We start from the raw sequence: 18,378 nt of genomic DNA, 5'->3' as shown, positions 1-18,378 counted from the left end.
ACCTACTGGCGGTCGCTAGTAGGTATATATAGTTAGGACCTAGTTACCATAGGAAATCCCCAACATTCTATTGGGAATAACTTTGGCGCCGATTGAGGAGTCTGCGTGTAGTTTTCCTTAAAATTGCTTAGCTCCGCTCCGCTCCTTCCCTGAAAGTTTTGGGGGGATTCGTGAAGCGTGGGCCGAGAAAAAAGGGGGGGTCCCAAAACGTGTTTTCCCCATGTTAATTTCTATAGGGACCTTTAGACACGGCTACAGCCCGAACAGCTGAATGGAATTACACCAAACTTGGCAAAATGGTAGGGCCTGGTATGCAGATGTGCCTTTGCTATGTTTGGTGAAAATCCCTCCAGTAGTTCTTGAGAAAATTGAATTTGTTCAAATGGCATTTTCTATGGGACCTTTAGACACGGCTACAACCCGAACTGTTGAACGGAATTACACCAAACTTGGCAAAATGGTAGGGACAGGTATGCAGTAGTACCTTTTCTATATATGGTGAAAATCCCTCCAGTACTTGTTGAGAAAATTGAATTTGAGCAAAATATATCTATATGCGATCAACATTCTATTGGGAATAACTTTGGCGCCGATTGAGGAATCTGTGTGTAATTTTCCAGAATTTTGGCCAGCTTCGCTCCGCTCCTTCCCTGAAAGTTTCGGGGGATTCACCAAGCGGGGGCCGAAAGGGGGGTCCCAAAACATGTTTTCCCCATTGTAATTTCCATAGGGACCTTTAGACACTGCTACAGCCCGGACGGCTGAATGGAATTACACCAAACTTGGCAAAATGGTAGGGCCTGGTATGCAGATGTGCCTTTGCTATATTTGGTGAAAATCCCTCCAGTAGTTATTGAGAAAAATGAATTTGAAATTTTTCAAATGGCATTTTCTATGGGACCTTTAGACACGGCTACAGCCCGAACGGCAGAACGGAATTACACCAAACTTGGCAAAATGGTAGGGACAGGTATGCAGTAGTGCCTTTTCTATATTTGGTGAAAATCCCTCCAGTAGTTGTTGAGAAAATTGAATTTGAGCAAATAATATATCTATATTCGCTCATCGTACGCGCCGTACCCGTACCGTACGCGTACGTGCGCGTACCCTTACCTGCGCAAGCAAGTTTCTGATTGGCTGGCAGTCGACTGTCAACATTCCAAACTTTCCAAACCAGGAAGTGTTGGCCACCATCTAGTTTTTCAGGAGAACTGAGGCACAAGAGAGCCCAAAACAAGAGTGGAAACACGAAAAGGGGGCAGGGTAGAGACCCTCCAACCCTCTAGCCCTTCTCAGGGGGTCACAAAAGGACCCCCAAGGGCAAAAAAATAAATAAATTGCGGGGTACGCGCCCGGTACGCGTACCGTGCGCGTACCCCGCGATTTAAAAAAAAAAATAACATTTTTTGCACTTGGTGGTCCTTCTGGGACCCCCTGAGAAGGGCTAGGGGGTCAGGGGGTCTCGACCCTGCCCCCTTTTCGTGTTTTCCACTCTTGTTTTGTGCTCTCTTGTGCCTCACTTCTCCTGAGAAACAAGATGGCTGCTCAGGTGGTCCCAGAATGATAATAACATGTATAAACATTATCCGCTAATGGAATTAGCATTTACAAAACCTTTGAAATTTATTGAAAAAAAATATAGGTTTCACGCTTGATATAGTTAGGAATTAGCATTTAAAAAACCTTGCAAATTCACTGAAAAAACCATAGGTTTCAAACCTTATATAGTTAGGAATTAGCATTTAAAAAACCTTGCAAATTCACTTAAAACACCATAGGTTTCAGGCCTTATATAGTTAGGAATTAGCATTTAAAAAACCTTGCAAATTCACTTAAAAAACCATAGGTTTCAGGCCTTATATAGTTAGGAATTAGCATTTTAAAAACCTTGCAAATTCACTTAAAAAACCATAGGTTTCAGGCCTTATATAGTTAGGAATTAGCATTTAAAAAACCATTGAAATTACTCCTATATAGTTAGTTGTACTAACTATATTTTGCGCACCCGCAATCCACTGCTGATGATGTCACATATTACATCATTCATGACATGGTCAGTGACATCACTGATGACATCACTGATGATATCTCAAATGACATCACTGATGACATCACTGATGACATCTCATTTGGCATCACTGATCACATCACTGATGATATCATTCATGTGATAATACGATGCACCTCCTCACACTCTAGTATAACCTTTGATACACCCAGTGTTAAATACAGACTACCATTCTTGAAACCATTGACACACCAAAACCAGATACTACATACGCACTCACTGATTCCTAGGTATACACACACATTCACTCATTCACCCATAGAATCACTCATACATACAGTCACTCATCAATACAACACTATCATATGCACTCATACACCTATACAGACGCTCACACACTGCCACTCATCCATGGAGTTACTCACACACCTAGTCAGTCATGCAAAGAATCAATCACTCTTCCATTTCCTCAACTTTACAGTTATACACACAAAACCTTACGAAAAACATATACTAACACATACTTACTCTCTTATACAATCACTGATACAAGTACACAATGATCTATACAGCCACTCGCATATTCACTGGCTCTCATGTATAGTCATTTGTATATGCCAACTCTCACATGCACTGTGTTTTACATATGTACTTACTTGGACATGTAGCACTGAGATATCCATTCACTCACCAACACACCCATGCACACAGTCAACCGCCCATATAGCTGTTTCCACATGCACTCTTGAACTCATACACCTAGTGAATCAACTGCTCACACATCTTTGCAGAGTCACACACCTCCCAGCCACCCACACACACATTCAGTCTCCCATTCAAGTACTTGGGCAACTAATCAATAACCCATATAGCCACTCAAATAGCTACTGATCAACACATGCAGCAGCTTACACAACAACAGACAAACTGATGCACTCATTCAGACAGTTTAGTCACTAACCCATGCATTTAGTAAGACACATTTAATCACTCACTCATACAGTCAGTCACGCACCTACTAAATCCTTCATCCAGACACTTATACATCCACTCATTCTTCAATATGTAAAACATATTTAAACTTTACAGAAACACACAGTCACTGGATGATGTCATCAGTGATGTCATCAGTGATGTCAAATGAGATGTCATCGGTGATGTCATCAGTGATGTCACTGACCATGTCATGAATGATGTAATATGTGACATCAACAGCAGTGGATTGCGGGTGCGCGAAATATAGTTAGTACAACTAACTATATAGGAGCAATTTCAATGGTTTTTCAAATGCTAATTCCCAACTCTATAAGGCATGAAACCTATGTTTTTTTAAGTGAATTTTAAGCATGGGCGGAAAATCCGTTACGCTCGCGGATTTTGCGGGTTTTCGGGAAATTCGCAATCCGCGAGATTTGCGAATTTCCCGCAAAATCCGCAAATTCGCACGCAGCGGATTTTTTTTGCGGCGCGCGGCGTTGGTGATACAATTTTTGCGGCGCGCGGCGTTTATCATCGTTTGCCGAGTTGTTTTTCTCGATATTTTGCGAGTGCTGCGCCAGTTTGGATCTTGCTGTGTGATCCCGCGGGAATTTGGCGAGCGCGATTACGTCATCGCGGCTTGCCAACTTGCACAGCGAGAGTTTGTCAACGCGAGTACGGCGAGATCATGTCTCGCGGTACTTCGCAATTGCGAGATTTGGGATGCGGCGAGCAGCAACAATCTCGCACAAGCGAAAATATAAAATTTGCAATTCTACACAAGAAATCCACCAGCAAGCGGCATAAACCTTCTTGAAATGATTTTTATCTGAATAACTCCTTAGGTTGACATTTGCCTGCACTGTTTTAGCGAGGAGTCCATTTTGGGGAGGGGGGAGGGGGGTGGGAGGAAGGAAGTGCCCCACAGTCTTCAACTTCCTGTTCCTGTCCAGCAGGCTCCTCCCAGTGCTTTGTCCATCTCCTGGTCACTTTTCATTTGGATCTGGAGCTGGAAGGATTACTTTTTGTGGATGCTGCTGGATATTTGGATTTGAGGCCTTTTTGACTTTCTTTGGATCACTGTTGGATTAGAAATTTTACAAGTAAGTTTGTTTGGGGCATTACAGTTGCTGCAACAAAAATTTTGGAATTTTCGATTTTTGGGCTGTTTTGGGGCCTTTTGCCCAGGGGTACTCAGTGGTGGGTAGACTGAGTCTTTCTGTGGGTTGTCTTGAACTTAAACATCATGGAGGGCATGGATGGATTGGGATTGTGCTGATTTTTCAGTGATTTTCGTTTTTTGGGGCTGTACTTGTGGCCTTTTCACCAGGGGTATTTGAGTCTAGCATGGGCCTAGTCTTTCTGTGGGCTGTCTTGAACTTAAACATCATGGAGGGCATGGATGGAATGGGATTGTGCTGATTTTTCAGTGATTTTCATTTTTTGGGGCTGTACTTGTGGCCTTTTCACCAGGGGTATTTGAGTCTAGCATGGGCCTAGTCTTTCTGTGGGGTGTCTTGAACTTAAACATCATGGAGGGCATGGATGGAATGGGATTGTGCTGATTTTTCTGTGATTTTCGTTTTTTTGGGCTGTACTTGTGGCCTTTTCACCAGGGGTATTTGAGTCTAGCATGGGCCTAGTCTTTCTGTGGGGTGTCTTGAACTTAAACATCATGGAGGGCATGGATGGAATGGGATTGTGCTGATTTTGCAGTGTTTTTCGATTTTTGGGGGTGTTCATGGGGAGGGACAGGCCATGTGGCTAGGGGCCATTTTGAGTGCTGCTACAGGCACTGGCCATGTGCTGGGAGGCAAGTGGCCATTTTGAATGCAGGCTTTGTTGTTAGGCCTGCAACCATTTTGCCTACTTTTCAACCTTCATGCCCAGGGGTAGTGAGTCTTGCATGGGCCTAGTCTTTCTGTGGGTTGTCTTGAATTTAAACATCATGGAGGGCATGGATGGATTGGGATTGTGCTGATTTTTCAGTGATTTTCGTTTTTTGGGGCTGTACTTGTGGCCTTTTCACCAGGGGTATTTGAGTCTAGCATGGGCCTAGTCTTTCTGTGGGCTGTCTTGAACTTAAACATCATGGAGGGCATGGATGGAATGGGATTGTGCTGATTTTTCAGTGATTTTCGTTTTTTTGGGGCTGTACTTGTGGCCTTTTCACCAGGGGTATTTGAGTCTAGCATGGGCCTAGTCTTTCTGTGGGCTGTCTTGAACTTAAACATCATGGAGGGCATGGATGGAATGGGATTGTGCTGATTTTTCAGTGATTTTCGTTTTTTGGGGCTGTACTTGTGGCCTTTTCACCAGGGGTATTTGAGTCTAGCATGGGCCTAGTCTTTCTGTGGGGTGTCTTGAACTTAAACATCATGGAGGGCATGGATGGAATGGGATTGTGCTGATTTTGCAGTGTTTTTCGATTTTTGGGGGTGTTCATGGGGAGGGACAGGCCATGTGGCTGGGGGCCATTTTGAGTGCTGCTACAGGCACTGGCCATGTGCTGGGAGGCAAGTGGCCATTTTGAATGCAGGCTTTGTTGTTAGGCCTGCAACCATTTTGCCTACTTTTCAACCTTTATGCCCAGGGGTAGTGAGTCTTGCATGGGCCTAGTCTTTCTGTGGGTTGTCTTGAATTTAAACATCATGGAGGGCATGGATGGATTGGGATTGTGCTGATTTTTCAGTGATTTTCGTTTTTTGGGGCTGTACTTGTGGCCTTTTCACCAGGGGTATTTGAGTCTAGCATGGGCCTAGTCTTTATGTGGGGTGTCTTGAACTTAAACATCATGGAGGGCATGGATGGAATGGGATTGTGCTGATTTTGCAGTGTTTTTCGATTTTTGGGGGTGTTCATGGTGAGGGACAGGCCATGTGGCTGGGGGCCATTTTGAGTGCTGCTACAGGCACTGGCCATGTGCTGGGAGGCAAGTGGCCATTTTAAATGCAGGCTTTGTTGTTAGGCCTGCAACCATTTTGCCTACTTTTCAACCTTTATGCCCAGGGGTAGTGAGTCTTGCATGGGCCTAGTCTTTCTGTGGGTTGTCTTGAATTTAAAAATCATGGAGGGCATGGATGGATTGGGATTGTGCTGATTTTTCAGTGATTTTCGTTTTTTGGGGCTGTACTTGCGGCCTTTTCACCAGGGGTATTTGAGTCTAGCATGGGCCTAGTCTTTCTGTGGGGTGTCTTGAACTTAAACATCATGGAGGGCATGGATGGAATGGGATTGTGCTGATTTTGCAGTGTTTTTCGATTTTTGGGGGTGTTCATGGTGAGGGACAGGCCATGTGGCTGGGGGCCATTTTGAGTGCTGCTACAGGCACTGGCCATGTGCTGGGAGGCAAGTGGCCATTTTGAATGCAGGCTTTGTTGTTAGGCCTGCAACCATTTTGCCTACTTTTCAACCTTTATGCCCAGGGGTAGTGAGTCTTGCATGGGCCTAGTCTTTCTGTGGGTTGTCTTGAATTTAAACATCATGGAGGGCATGGATGGATTGGGATTGTGCTGATTTTTCAGTGATTTTCGTTTTTTGGGGCTGTACTTGTGGCCTTTTCACCAGGGGTATTTGAGTCTAGCATGGGCCTAGTCTTTCTATGGGCTGTCTTGAACTTAAACATCATGGAGGGCATGGATGGAATGGGATTGTGCTGATTTTTCAGTGATTTTCGTTTTTTGGGGCTGTACTTTTGGCCTTTTCACCAGGGGTATTTGAGTCTAGCATGGGCCTAGTCTTTCTGTGGGCTGTCTTGAACTTAAACATCATGGAGGGCATGGATGGAATGGGATTGTGCTGATTTTTCAGTGATTTTCGTTTTTTGGGGCTGTACTTGTGGCCTTTTCACCAGGGGTATTTGAGTCTAGCATGGGCCTTGTCTTTCTGTGGGGTGTCTTGAACTTAAACATCATGGAGGGCATGGATGGAATGGGATTGTGCTGATTTTGCATTGTTTTTCGATTTTTGGGGGTGTTCATGGGGAGGGACAGGCCATGTGGCTGGGGGCCATTTTGAGTGCTGCTACAGGCACTGGCCATGTGCTGGGAGGCAAGTGGCCATTTTGAATGCAGGCTTTGTTGTTAGGCCTGCAACCATTTTGCCTACTTTTCAACCTTTATGCCCAGGGGTAGTGAGTCTTGCATGGGCCTAGTCTTTCTGTGGCTTGTCTTGAATTTAAACATCATGGAGGGCATGGATAGATTGGGATTGTGCTGATTTTTCAGTGATTTTCGTTTTTTGGGGCTGTACTTGTGGCCTTTTCACCAGGGGTATTTGAGTCTAGCATGGGCCTAGTCTTTCTGTGGGCTGTCTTGAACTTAAACATCATGGAGGGCATGGATGGAATGGGATTGTGCTGATTTTTCATTGATTTTCGTTTTTTGGGGCTGTACTTGTGGCCTTTTCACCAGGGGTATTTGAGTCTAGCATGGGCCTAGTCTTTCTGTGGGCTGTCTTGAACTTAAACATCATGGAGGGCATGGATGGAATGGGATTGTGCTGATTTTTCAGTGATTTTCGTTTTTTGGGGCTGTACTTGTGGCCTTTTCACCAGGGGTATTTGAGTCTAGCATGGGCCTAGTCTTTCTGTGGGGTGTCTTGAACTTAAACATCATGGAGGGCATGGATGGAATGGGATTGTGCTGATTTTGCAGTGTTTTTCGATTTTTGGGGGTGTTCATGGGGAGGGACAGGCCATGTGGCTGGGGGCCATTTTGAGTGCTGCTACAGGCACTGGCCATGTGCTGGGAGGCAAGTGGCCATTTTGAATGCAGGCTTTGTTGTTAGGCCTGCAACCATTTTGCCTACTTTTCAACCTTTATGCCCAGGGGTAGTGAGTCTTGCATGGGCCTAGTCTTTCTGTGGGTTGTCTTGAATTTAAACATCATGGAGGGCATGGATGGATTGGGATTGTGCTGATTTTTCAGTGATTTTCGTTTTTTGGGGCTGTACTTGTGGCCTTTTCACCAGGGGTATTTGAGTCTAGCATGGGCCTAGTCTTTCTGTGGGCTGTCTTGAACTTAAACATCATGGAGGGAATGGATGGAATGGGATTGTGCTGATTTTTCAGTGATTTTCGTTTTTTGGGGCTGTACTTGTGGCCTTTTCACCAGGGGTATTTGAGTCTAGCATGGGCCTAGTCTTTCTGTGGGCTGTCTTGAACTTAAATATCATGGAGGGCATGGATGGAATGGGATTGTGCTGATTTTGCAGTGTTTTTCGATTTTTGGGGGTGTTCATGGGGAGGGACAGGCCATGTGGCTGGGGGCCATTTTGAGTGCTGCTACAGGCACTGGCCATGTGCTGGGAGGCAAGTGGCCATTTTGAATGCAGGCTTTGTTGTTAGGCCTGCAACCATTTTGCCTACTTTTCAACCTTTATGCCCAGGGGTAGTGAGTCTTGCATGGGCCTAGTCTTTCTGTGGGTTGTCTTGAATTTAAACATCATGGAGGGCATGGATGGATTGGGATTGTGCTGATTTTTCAGTGATTTTCGTTTTTTGGGGCTGTACTTGTGGCCTTTTCACCAGGGTTAATTGAGTCTAGCATGGGCCTAGTCTTTCTGTGGGCTGTCTTGAACTTAAACATCATGGAGGGCATGGATGGAATGGGATTGTGCTGATTTTTCTGTGATTTTCGTTTTTTGGAGCTGTACTTGTGGCCTTTTCACCAGGGGTATTTGAGTCTAGCATGGGCCTAGTCTTTCTGTGGGCTGTCTTGAACTTAAACATCATGGAGGGCATGGATGGAATGGGATTGTGCTGATTTTTCAGTGATTTTCGTTTTTTGGGGCTGTACTTGTGGCCTTTTCACCAGGGGTATTTGAGTCTAGCATGGGCCTAGTCTTTCTGTGGGCTGTCTTGAACTTAAACATCATGGAGGGCATGGATGGAATGGGATTGTGCTGATTTTGCAGTGATTTTCGTTTTTTGGGGCTGTACTTGTGGCCTTTTCACCAGGGGTATTTGAGTCTAGCATGGGCCTAGTCTTTCTGTGGGGTGTCTTGAACTTAAACATCATGGAGGGCATGGATGGAATGGGATTGTGCTGATTTTTCTTTTTTTTTTCCCGATTTTTTTGGGGTGTATAACTGAACTGATGTTCCTCTGTCTTCCATTGCTTTTAGGTGCACAAGACTCAAGAGAACCACCAGTGCCAGGAAGAAGTCCTGCAGCGGTGTGTGTGTGCAGCATAATGTCACGCGACGTCACGTCTGGCCTCAGACAACTCTACAATTCGTGCAACTGCGGCCTGCTGTCTGACCTGCTCTGAAGAAGATGGCCCCAAAAAAAGGTGTCCGTAGCTCCTCTAGCAAGAAAGTTGCTAGTAAGGAGCAGAAGAAGCAAGTTACCAAGGAGGCTGGTGTGCCAACCGCCACGTTTTTTGGGAGCAAAAAAAAAAGTACGCCTGCAGCAGCAGGATCTGCTGGGGACCAAGCTGGGAGCAGCACCCCCGCTCCATTGGGTTCAGTGCCTCCACCACCACGCCAACTTAAGTCAAAGCCCTTGAGTGCTTCAGAGGCAGTCAGTGTACTTCTCCAATCACCATCGACCAGTGATGTTGGCTCATCGCAAGAAAGTAGCAGCAATGTCCCTGAATCAACACAGGTTGTTGTAACTCATCTGACAAGTGTTGAACAACCACAGCCGCAACAACAACACCATGTGCAAGTACAAGCCCAAGTACATGTGGAAGGAGAGGCAGCGAAAGGAGATGCGCAAGCAGAGGTGCATGGAGGGTCACAAGTGCCCACAATAATTGTTCCTCCCGAAGTAGGGTCACATCAGGAAATCGACAATCAAGCCGAGGTATCATTGGAAGCCACTCCTCCTGATGATCATTCATTGTCTTCCACATCCCTAGCAAGGAAAAGATCAAGGTTGGTGTCTACATCTTCTTCAAGCCCACCTCCTTCTGATGAAATGGATCCCAATTGGGAACCAGCACCACTGCCGTCTGAGAGTGAGGCACACCATGATCTGACAAAGGTACCTAAGCGTAAAAGGAAGGTCGTCGAAAAACTCATAGCTATGGAGTGTGATGAGGCTCAACAAGAAGTAAGGGATACTGCTGCTGATGGAGCCTCTCACGAGGACGACGAGCCAGTCATCATAAAGGTCACTGCAGGCCCAGCGGGCATGCAGCAAAGAGACATTTTGACCCTATCCCGAGAAGCTGCTGAGCGTGATGATGATGTCGACGAGGAGGCAATGGAAATGGAAACACAACAATAATTACATTTGGAGTTAACTAGTACACCAACACCTACTGCTTCCATATTTCTTCCTCGCAAGAAGGGACCGACCTCGACCTCAATTTGTGGTGGTGAAAGTGCAAAACGTACTGAAGTTCGGCAATCCACATCCTCCACTTGATCTGGCATTAGCAGCAGGACCACCACCACCAGTATCGCCGCCTCCTCCGGCCCCCAAAGACATTTCAAGTCTCCAGTTTGGGACTTCTTTAGTGTTTGCCCAAAAATGGAAAACGTAGCCATTTGTAGCATTTGTAAGCTTCGAGTTAGTCGTGGTAAGTTTGGTACCAACTATGGTAACGGAGGCCAGAGAGGTCATCTTGAGAGACAGCACGCTGTCAAATGGTTTGCGCACCTACAGGTGATCAAGGAAGCCCGAATTGCACGTAATGAAAACGTTGATTTTTCATCTGATGATGACGAGGAGGAAGAAGACGATTCAAACACTTCACTTACACCCAGTACCCCTGTCAGCAGCACACCCCATGTGAGGCACACTAAGAGTGTGGGAGAGAGTGAGACATCAATGCGGAAAAGTTCATCAGCGAGCGTAACTGGGTCGAAGATATCATCATCATCCCGTAAATCCTTGGTCCAGGGCAACATTAAAAGATGTTGTTTACAGAAGCGCAATATGAACGCAACCACCCACTGACGCGTCTGTATAACACTAAGCTGGCTAAAATGCTAGCTCTGGACCTTCTCCCTTTTTCTTTTGTAGAAGGGGTTGGTTTTCTAGAATTAGTGGCAGAGCTCTGCCCTAAATGGAAGGTTCCTAGCTGGTTCTATTTTGTCCGAGTTGCGGTTCCAGAACTATATGAAGATGTTCTGAAGGTGATTGGGGCAGCTTTGCAGAAGAGTGCTGTTCACACTATACATCTGACAACATGTGGACCAGTGGCGCAGGCGCTGATTACATGTGCATCACTGCACACTGGGTCTCTTTTTCAGGGGCTAAAGCAAAGCTAAACACAGGTGTTGACACGGACATTGTTTTTAAAGCTGCTCGGAAACATGCAACACTAGCCATGTTTGGTTTGGAGAAACGTCACACAGCAGAAAACATTTTGGATGTCTTTAACACAAAGGTCCTTAACTGGCTGTCCCCACTAAAACGCCAGGTTGGTTATGTTTCCACGGACAATGGCGCCAATATAGTTAAGGCCATGAGGAAGGGTGACTATTTCAGAGTGCCGTGTTTGGCGCACTGTATAAACCTGGTTGTCCAAAAATTCTTGGGTAATAAAGGCAGTGCAGCGTACAGAGTATTGGACACCTGCCGAAAAATGTGCAACCATTTCAGCCATTCTTTTAAGGCCCGGAAGCAGCTGAGGAGCCTGCTATATCAAGGTCAAATGCCACTGAAAGCACTCATCCAGGAGGTGGTAACACGTTGGAACTCAACCTTCTACATGCTTGAGCGTCTGTATGAGCAGTATACGGTACTCGATCAATATTTCTTGACAGAGGGTACAGAGGACCTGAGGATGGGTGCGGCGCAATGGGACATAGTTCAAAGCCTGACACGCATGCTTCGTCCTTTTGAGTTCTTCACGCGTGCAGTCAGCAAGGAGGACTGTAATTTGGGAAAAGCTATCCCATTGTTGTACATGCTGGAGGACCAACTGAAGGAGGTGTGTTCTGTGTTTGAAAAAGATGTAAAAAACCAAGACTCTTTTCTTCTGGCTGAGAAATTATTAGAGCTCCTACAAGGTGATGAACGTCTTAAAACGATCCACTCAGAAGAGCATTACATTTGTGCTACTATTCTGGATCCACGCTACAAAAAGGCGCTGGCAGGCCAAGCATTCTTTCCTTTTGATGATGAACATGTTCCAAAGTACAAACATTGGCTAGCCTTGTCAGCCAAGAGGTTTGAAAGAGAACGGCTGAAAATTGAAGGAAATGGCAGTACATCAGCAGGCCATCCCCAGTCAAAACAATCCACTTCTGCACCTGTGGCTGTGGCACAAGTGACCTCTCAGCCGTTAAAGACACCGGCAACCGGATCATCTGCGCCAGACACAACAGAAACATTGGAGGCTGAAGAGGATTGGCTAGCTCTGCGTGGGTTTGGTGCTCAAAAGGTCAGAGGCACAGCAAGAGCTAAGCAAAGTGGAGGAACCTTGGATGAGGACCTTGAGTCGATGGTGAAGGACTATCTGAATGACTCAACAGAGGTGTATGTTAATTCTGACCCATTGGCGTATTGGCATGGAAAAAAAGAATTGTGGCCACAGCTCACCAACCTGGCTTTAAACTACTTGTCTTGCCCACTCGCAAGCGTGTCTTCTGAACGTGTTTTCAGTGCTGCTGGTGGCATTGTAACTCCCAAACGGAGCCGCCTCTCGCCAAAAAATGTGGAGAGGTTAACAATGATCAAGATGAATCAGCACCTCATACCACCAGATTTCAGAGTACGAGAAATCGCGCCGGGTGAAGACGAGGTGGCCAGCAACATAGATGAGGGAATTTCTACTCTGTCAGGTGACACTGAGCTCACCCTGCCTGAATTCGCAGAGTATGATGACGAAGCCTTATTCTCATTCCTGGACCGTGATACTGAGCCCTGAAAATGAGACAACGAATCAATAACTTTCTTTTTCGTCCTTATTCACTTTTATTCCTGTGTGTCTGTCTTTCTTTGTTGTGCACAGTTAATATATTTCAAACTTTAATCAGATAATCACAAAAACAAGCCCATCAGCAGAACTGTCTTCACTGGTTTGCTAATTGATTTGAAGTTGCCGCAGTCTGCATTCCTCAGGTTCACAAGTTCAGAAGAACATGCTCCTCTATCCTCCTCCTTCAGACTCCTATTTCCATCAAACCAGAGGGCTGGTTTACGCCCAATGAAGAAAGACTCAGCACTTGTGGGGGTGTTGTTCTACCTCTTTGCAGGTGAGTTGACGGCTCTGGGACCATTGTTGGGAAGCTCTAATACCGGATAAAAGTGTTTTGGACCAAATCCGAGGCGCATATTTTTTAGTGTTTTTGCTGACTTGCTTGCCTTTGAGGTGCTCTTAGGGGGGCTTCCTGGTGTTTGTGGGTGAGTTTCGGGGTCTGGGAGCACTGCTGGGACACTCTAATCTTGATTGCATTTGCTTTTCAGGAAATCCGTGGTGGCAACCCCGACTTATGGCCTAGCTACGCAGCGCGTTTGGACCGAAGTCCGAGAAATATTGCAAGTATGAGATTTTGCTTTTTGGCCTGTTTGGGGGTGTTATGCTTCTTGGCGGGTGGGTTGGCGGGTCTTGGGGCATTCCTGGGAAGGTCTAATACCGGCTAGAAGTGGTTGGGACAAAATCCAGGCCGAATTTTTTTGGCTATTTCTGACATTTTGCTCAATGTAGCGTTTTCGGGGGCCTGTTTGGGGGGCTTCCTAAGCATGAGCGAATTTTGCGGATCTCGCGTTCGCGAATTTTGCGGATTTGCGGATTCACAATCCGCAAAATCCGCGAATTCCCGCGAATTTGCGGATTTTTTTTTTTTGTGTTCGCCCGTGTTTCTGCCAGTTCGCGAGGGTTTTGTACACTTTCGCAAATTGCGAACTTACCTGTCGGGTCGCAAGTTTCGCGAACTTGTTGTTTCTACGTGTCCAGCCTGTTTGGGACACTCTTCTTCATCACTGCCACTCTCTGTCACCACTGCCACTCTCTGACTACTCATGCCACCCTCTGGCCCACCCATGCCACCCTCTGTTTCATCACCACACCCTCTGGTTGTCCAGTGTACATTATTTTCGGCAAAGCAAAGCACACCTTCCCTGCCTCAAGTGACCTGAATTAATTTGGGGCTGATTAATGTGTCACAGAATATTTTTTTAGCTGGCACCTGCTTCCTTAGTGCGCCCTGATTAGTGATCTTTTGCACTTGCTAAGTGCTTTCATTGTTGCAAAATTAGTTACAACACCTGCCCTGCCCCAACTGACAATAATGAATTAGGGGCTGATTAATGGATTTTAACTTCCAGCCTGGCTCCTGCTTGTCTCCCTTAGCTGTAATTCAGGACCTTTGTGGCATATGTGTAACTATTCTGAGGTTCAGAGCAGGGTCACATAATAGTTTCAACTGGCAACTGAACTCTGGAGGGGCCCCTCAGGAAGCACTACAGGAAATGGCTACTAATGATGAGCCTGAACTTTTGAACCTGGTAAGTAGTTACTTTCAGTTTTGCTAAGATCGTATTTCTGCAATTTTGCACTTATTCGCGGGGCGCGAACTCACGCGAACTCACGCGAACAGTGCGAGCAGTGCGAGCAAATTCCGCTGCTCGCGGATTTGCGGATTTTGCGGGAGATTCGCGAATCTCGCGGATTGCGGATTTCCCGAAAATCCGCAAAATCCGCGAGCGGAACGGATTTTCCGCCCATGCCTAGGGCTTCCTGGTGTTTGTGGGTGGGTTTCGGGATCTGGGCGCACTGCTGACTATATATACTTTACTTTGCAAGAGATTTGAAGCAAATCCATGGTGGCAGAGGGGAGTTAGGGCCTAGCTGCAGAGCGCGCGCGGAGTGATTTGGGAAATTTGGGAAAAACTGACAAAGTCCCCATTTTTGTACTTTTGCTCTTTGGCTGTTTGGGGGTCTTCTACTCGTTTTCTCCTGGGTTGACGGTGCTGGGGCCATTGCTGGGAAGCTCTAATACCGGATAAAAGTGGTTTGGACCAAATCCCACGCGGAATTTGTTTTGGGTTTTTGATGACTTGCTTGCCTTTGAGGTGCTTTTAGGGGGGTTCCGTCTGTTTGTGGGTGAGTTTCGGGGTCTGGGAGCACTGCTGGGACACTCTAATCTTGATTGCATTTGCTTTTCAGGAAATCCGTGGTGGCAACCCCGACTTATGGCCTAGCTACGCAGCGCGTTTGGACCGAAGGCCGAGAAATATTGCAAGTATGAGATTTTGCTTTTGGCCTGTTTGGGGGTGTTATGCTTCTTGGCGGGTGGGTTGGCGGGTCTTGGGGCATTCCTGGGAAGGTCTAATACCGGGTAGAAGTGGTTGGGACAAAATCCAGGCCGATTTTTTTTTTGCTATTTCTGACTTTTTGCTCAATGTAGCCTTTTCGGAGGGCTGTTTGGGGGGCTTCCTGGTGTTTGTGTTGAGTTTCGGGGTCTGGGAGCACTGCTGGGACACTCTAATCTTGATTGCATTTGCTTTTCAGGAAATCCGTGGTGGCAACCCCGACTTATGGCCTAGCTACGCAGCGCGTTTGGACCGAAGGCCTAGAAATATTGCAAGTATGAGATTTTGCTTTTGGCCTGTTTGGGGGTGTTATGCTTCTTGGCGGGTGGGTTGGCGGGTCTTGGGGCATTCCTGGGAAGGTCTAATACCGGGTAGAAGTGGTTGGGACAAAATGCAGGCCGATTTTTTTTTTGCTATTTCTGACTTTTTGCTCAATGTAGCCTTTTCGGGGACCTGTTTGGGGGGCTTCCTGGTGTTTGTGGGTGAGTTTCGGGGTCTGGGAGCACTGCTGGGACACTCTAATCTTGATTGCATTTGCTTTTCAGGAAATCCGTGGTGGCAACCCCGACTTATGGCCTAGCTACGCAGCGCGTTTGGACCGAAGGCCTAGAAATATTGCAAGTATGAGATTTTGCTTTTGGCCTGTTTGGGGGTGTTATGCTTCTTGGCGGGTGGGTTGGCGGGTCTTGGGGCATTCCTGGGAAGGTCTAATACCGGCTAGAAGTGGTTGGGACAAAATCCAGGCCGAATTTTTTGGGGCTATTTCTGACATTTTGCTCAATGTAGCGTTTTCGGGGGCCTGTTTGGGGGGCTTCCTGGTGTTTGTGGGTGGGTTTCGGGGTCTGGGCGCACTGCTGGCTATATATACTTTACTTTGCAAGAGATTTGAAGCAAATCCATGGTGGCAGAGGGGAGTTAGGGCCTAGCTGCAGAGCGCGCGCGGAGTGATTTGGGAAATTTGGGAAAAACTGACAAAGTCCCCATTTTTGTACTTTTGCTCTTTGGCTGTTTGGGGGTCTTCTACTCGTTTTCTCCTGGGTTGACGGCATACAGCCATTGCTGGGAAGCTCTAATACCGGATAAAAGTGGTTTGGACCAAATCCCAGGTGGAAATTTTTTTGTGTTTTTGATGATTTGCTTGCCTTTGAGGTGCTTTTAGGGGGGGTTCCGTCTGTTTGTGGGTGAGTTTCGGGGTCTGGGAGCACTCCTGGGACACTCTAATCTTGATTGCATTTGCTTTTCAGGAAATCCGTGGTGGCAACCCCGACTTATGGCCTAGCTACGCAGCGCGTTTGGACCGAAGGCCGAGAAATATTGCAAGTATGAGATTTTGCTTTTGGCCTGTTTGGGGGTGTTATGCTTCTTGGCGGGTGGGTTGGCGGGTCTTGGGGCATTCCTGGGAAGGTCTAATACCGGGTAGAAGAGGTTGGGACAAAATCCAGGCCGATTTTTTTTTTGCTATTTCTGACTTTTTGCTCAATGTAGCCTTTTTCGGGGGCCTGTTTGGGGGGCTTCCTGGTGTTTGTGGGTGAGTTTCGGGGTCTGGGAGCACTGCTGGGACACTCTAATCTTGATTGCATTTGCTTTTCAGGAAATCCGTGGTGGCAACCCCGACTTATGGCCTAGCTACGCAGCTCGTTTGGACCAAAGGCCGAGAAATATTGCAAGTATGAGATTTTGCTTTTGGCCTGTTTGGGGGTGTTATGCTTCTTGGCGGGTGGGTTGGCGGGTCTTGGGGCATTCCTGGGAAGGTCTAATACCAGGTAGAAGTGGTTGGCACAAAATCCAGGCCGATATTTTTTTTGCTATTTCTGACTTTTTGCTCAATGTAGCCTTTTCGGGGGCCTGTTTGGGGGGCTTCCTGGTGTTTGTGGGTGAGTTTCGGGGTCTGGGAGCACTGCTGGGACACTCTAATCTTGATTGCATTTGCTTTTCAGGAAATCCATGGTGGCAACCCCGACTTATGGCCTAGCTACGCAGCGCGTTTGGACCGAAGGCCGAGAAATATTGCAAGTATGAGATTTTGCTTTTGGCCTGTTTGGGGGTGTTATGCTTCTTGGCGGGTGGGTTGGCGGGTCTTGGGGCATTCCTGGGAAGGTCTTATACCGGGTAGAAGTGGTTGGGACAAAATCCAGGCCGATTTTTTTTGTGCTATTTCTGACTTTTTGCTCAATGTAGCCTTTCGGGGGCCTGTTTGGGGGGCTTCCTGGTGTTTGTTGGTGAGTTTCGGGGTCTGGGAGCACTGCTGGGACACTCTAATCTTGATTGCATTTGCTTTTCAGGAAATCCGTGGTGGCAACCCCGACTTATGGCCTAGCTACGCAGCGCGCTTGGACCGAAGTCCGAGAAATATTGCAAGTATGAGATTTTGCTTTTGGCCTGTTTGGGGGTGTTATGCTTCTTGGCGGGTGGGTTGGCGGGTCTTGGGGCATTCCTGGGAAGGTCTAATACCGGCTAGAAGTGGTTGGGACAAAATCCAGGCCAAATTTTTTTTGGGCTATTTCTGACATTTTGCTCAATGTAGCGTTTTCGGGGGCCTGTTTGGGGGGCTTCCTGGGGTTTGTGGGTGGGTTTCGGGATCTGGGCGCACTGCTGGCTATATATATTTTACTTTGCAAGAGATTTGAAGCAAATCCATGGTGGCAGAGGGGAGTTAGGGCCTAGCTGCAGACCGCGCGCGGAGTGATTTGGGAAATTTTGGAAAAACTGACAAAGTCCCCATTTTTGTACTTTTGCTCTTTGGCTGTTTGGGGGTCTTCTACTCGTTTTCTCCTGGGTTGACAGGGCTGGGGCCATTGCTGGGAAGCTCTAATACCGGATAAAAGTGGTTTGGACCAAATCCCAGGCGGAAATTTTATTGTGTTTTTGATGACTTGCTTGACTTTGAGGTGCTTTTAGGGGGGGTTCCGTCTGTTTGTGGGTGAGTTTCGGGGTCTGGGAGCACTGCTGGGACACTCTAATCTTGATTGCATTGCTTTTCAGGAAATCCGTGGTGGCAACCCCGACTTATGGCCTAGCTACGCAGCGCGTTTGGACCGAAGGCCGAGAAATATTGCAAGTATGAGATTTTGCTTTTGGCCTGTTTGGGGGTGTTATGCTTCTTGGCGGGTGGGTTGGCGGGTCTTGGGGCATTCCTGGGAAGGTCTAATACCGGGTAGAAGTGGTTGGGACAAAATCC

This window comes from Lissotriton vulgaris, chromosome 1_1 (assembly GCF_964263255.1).
Source record: "Lissotriton vulgaris chromosome 1_1, aLisVul1.2, whole genome shotgun sequence".
NCBI lineage: Eukaryota > Metazoa > Chordata > Amphibia > Caudata > Salamandridae > Lissotriton > Lissotriton vulgaris.
Note: the sequence above shows the minus strand (reverse complement) of the source record.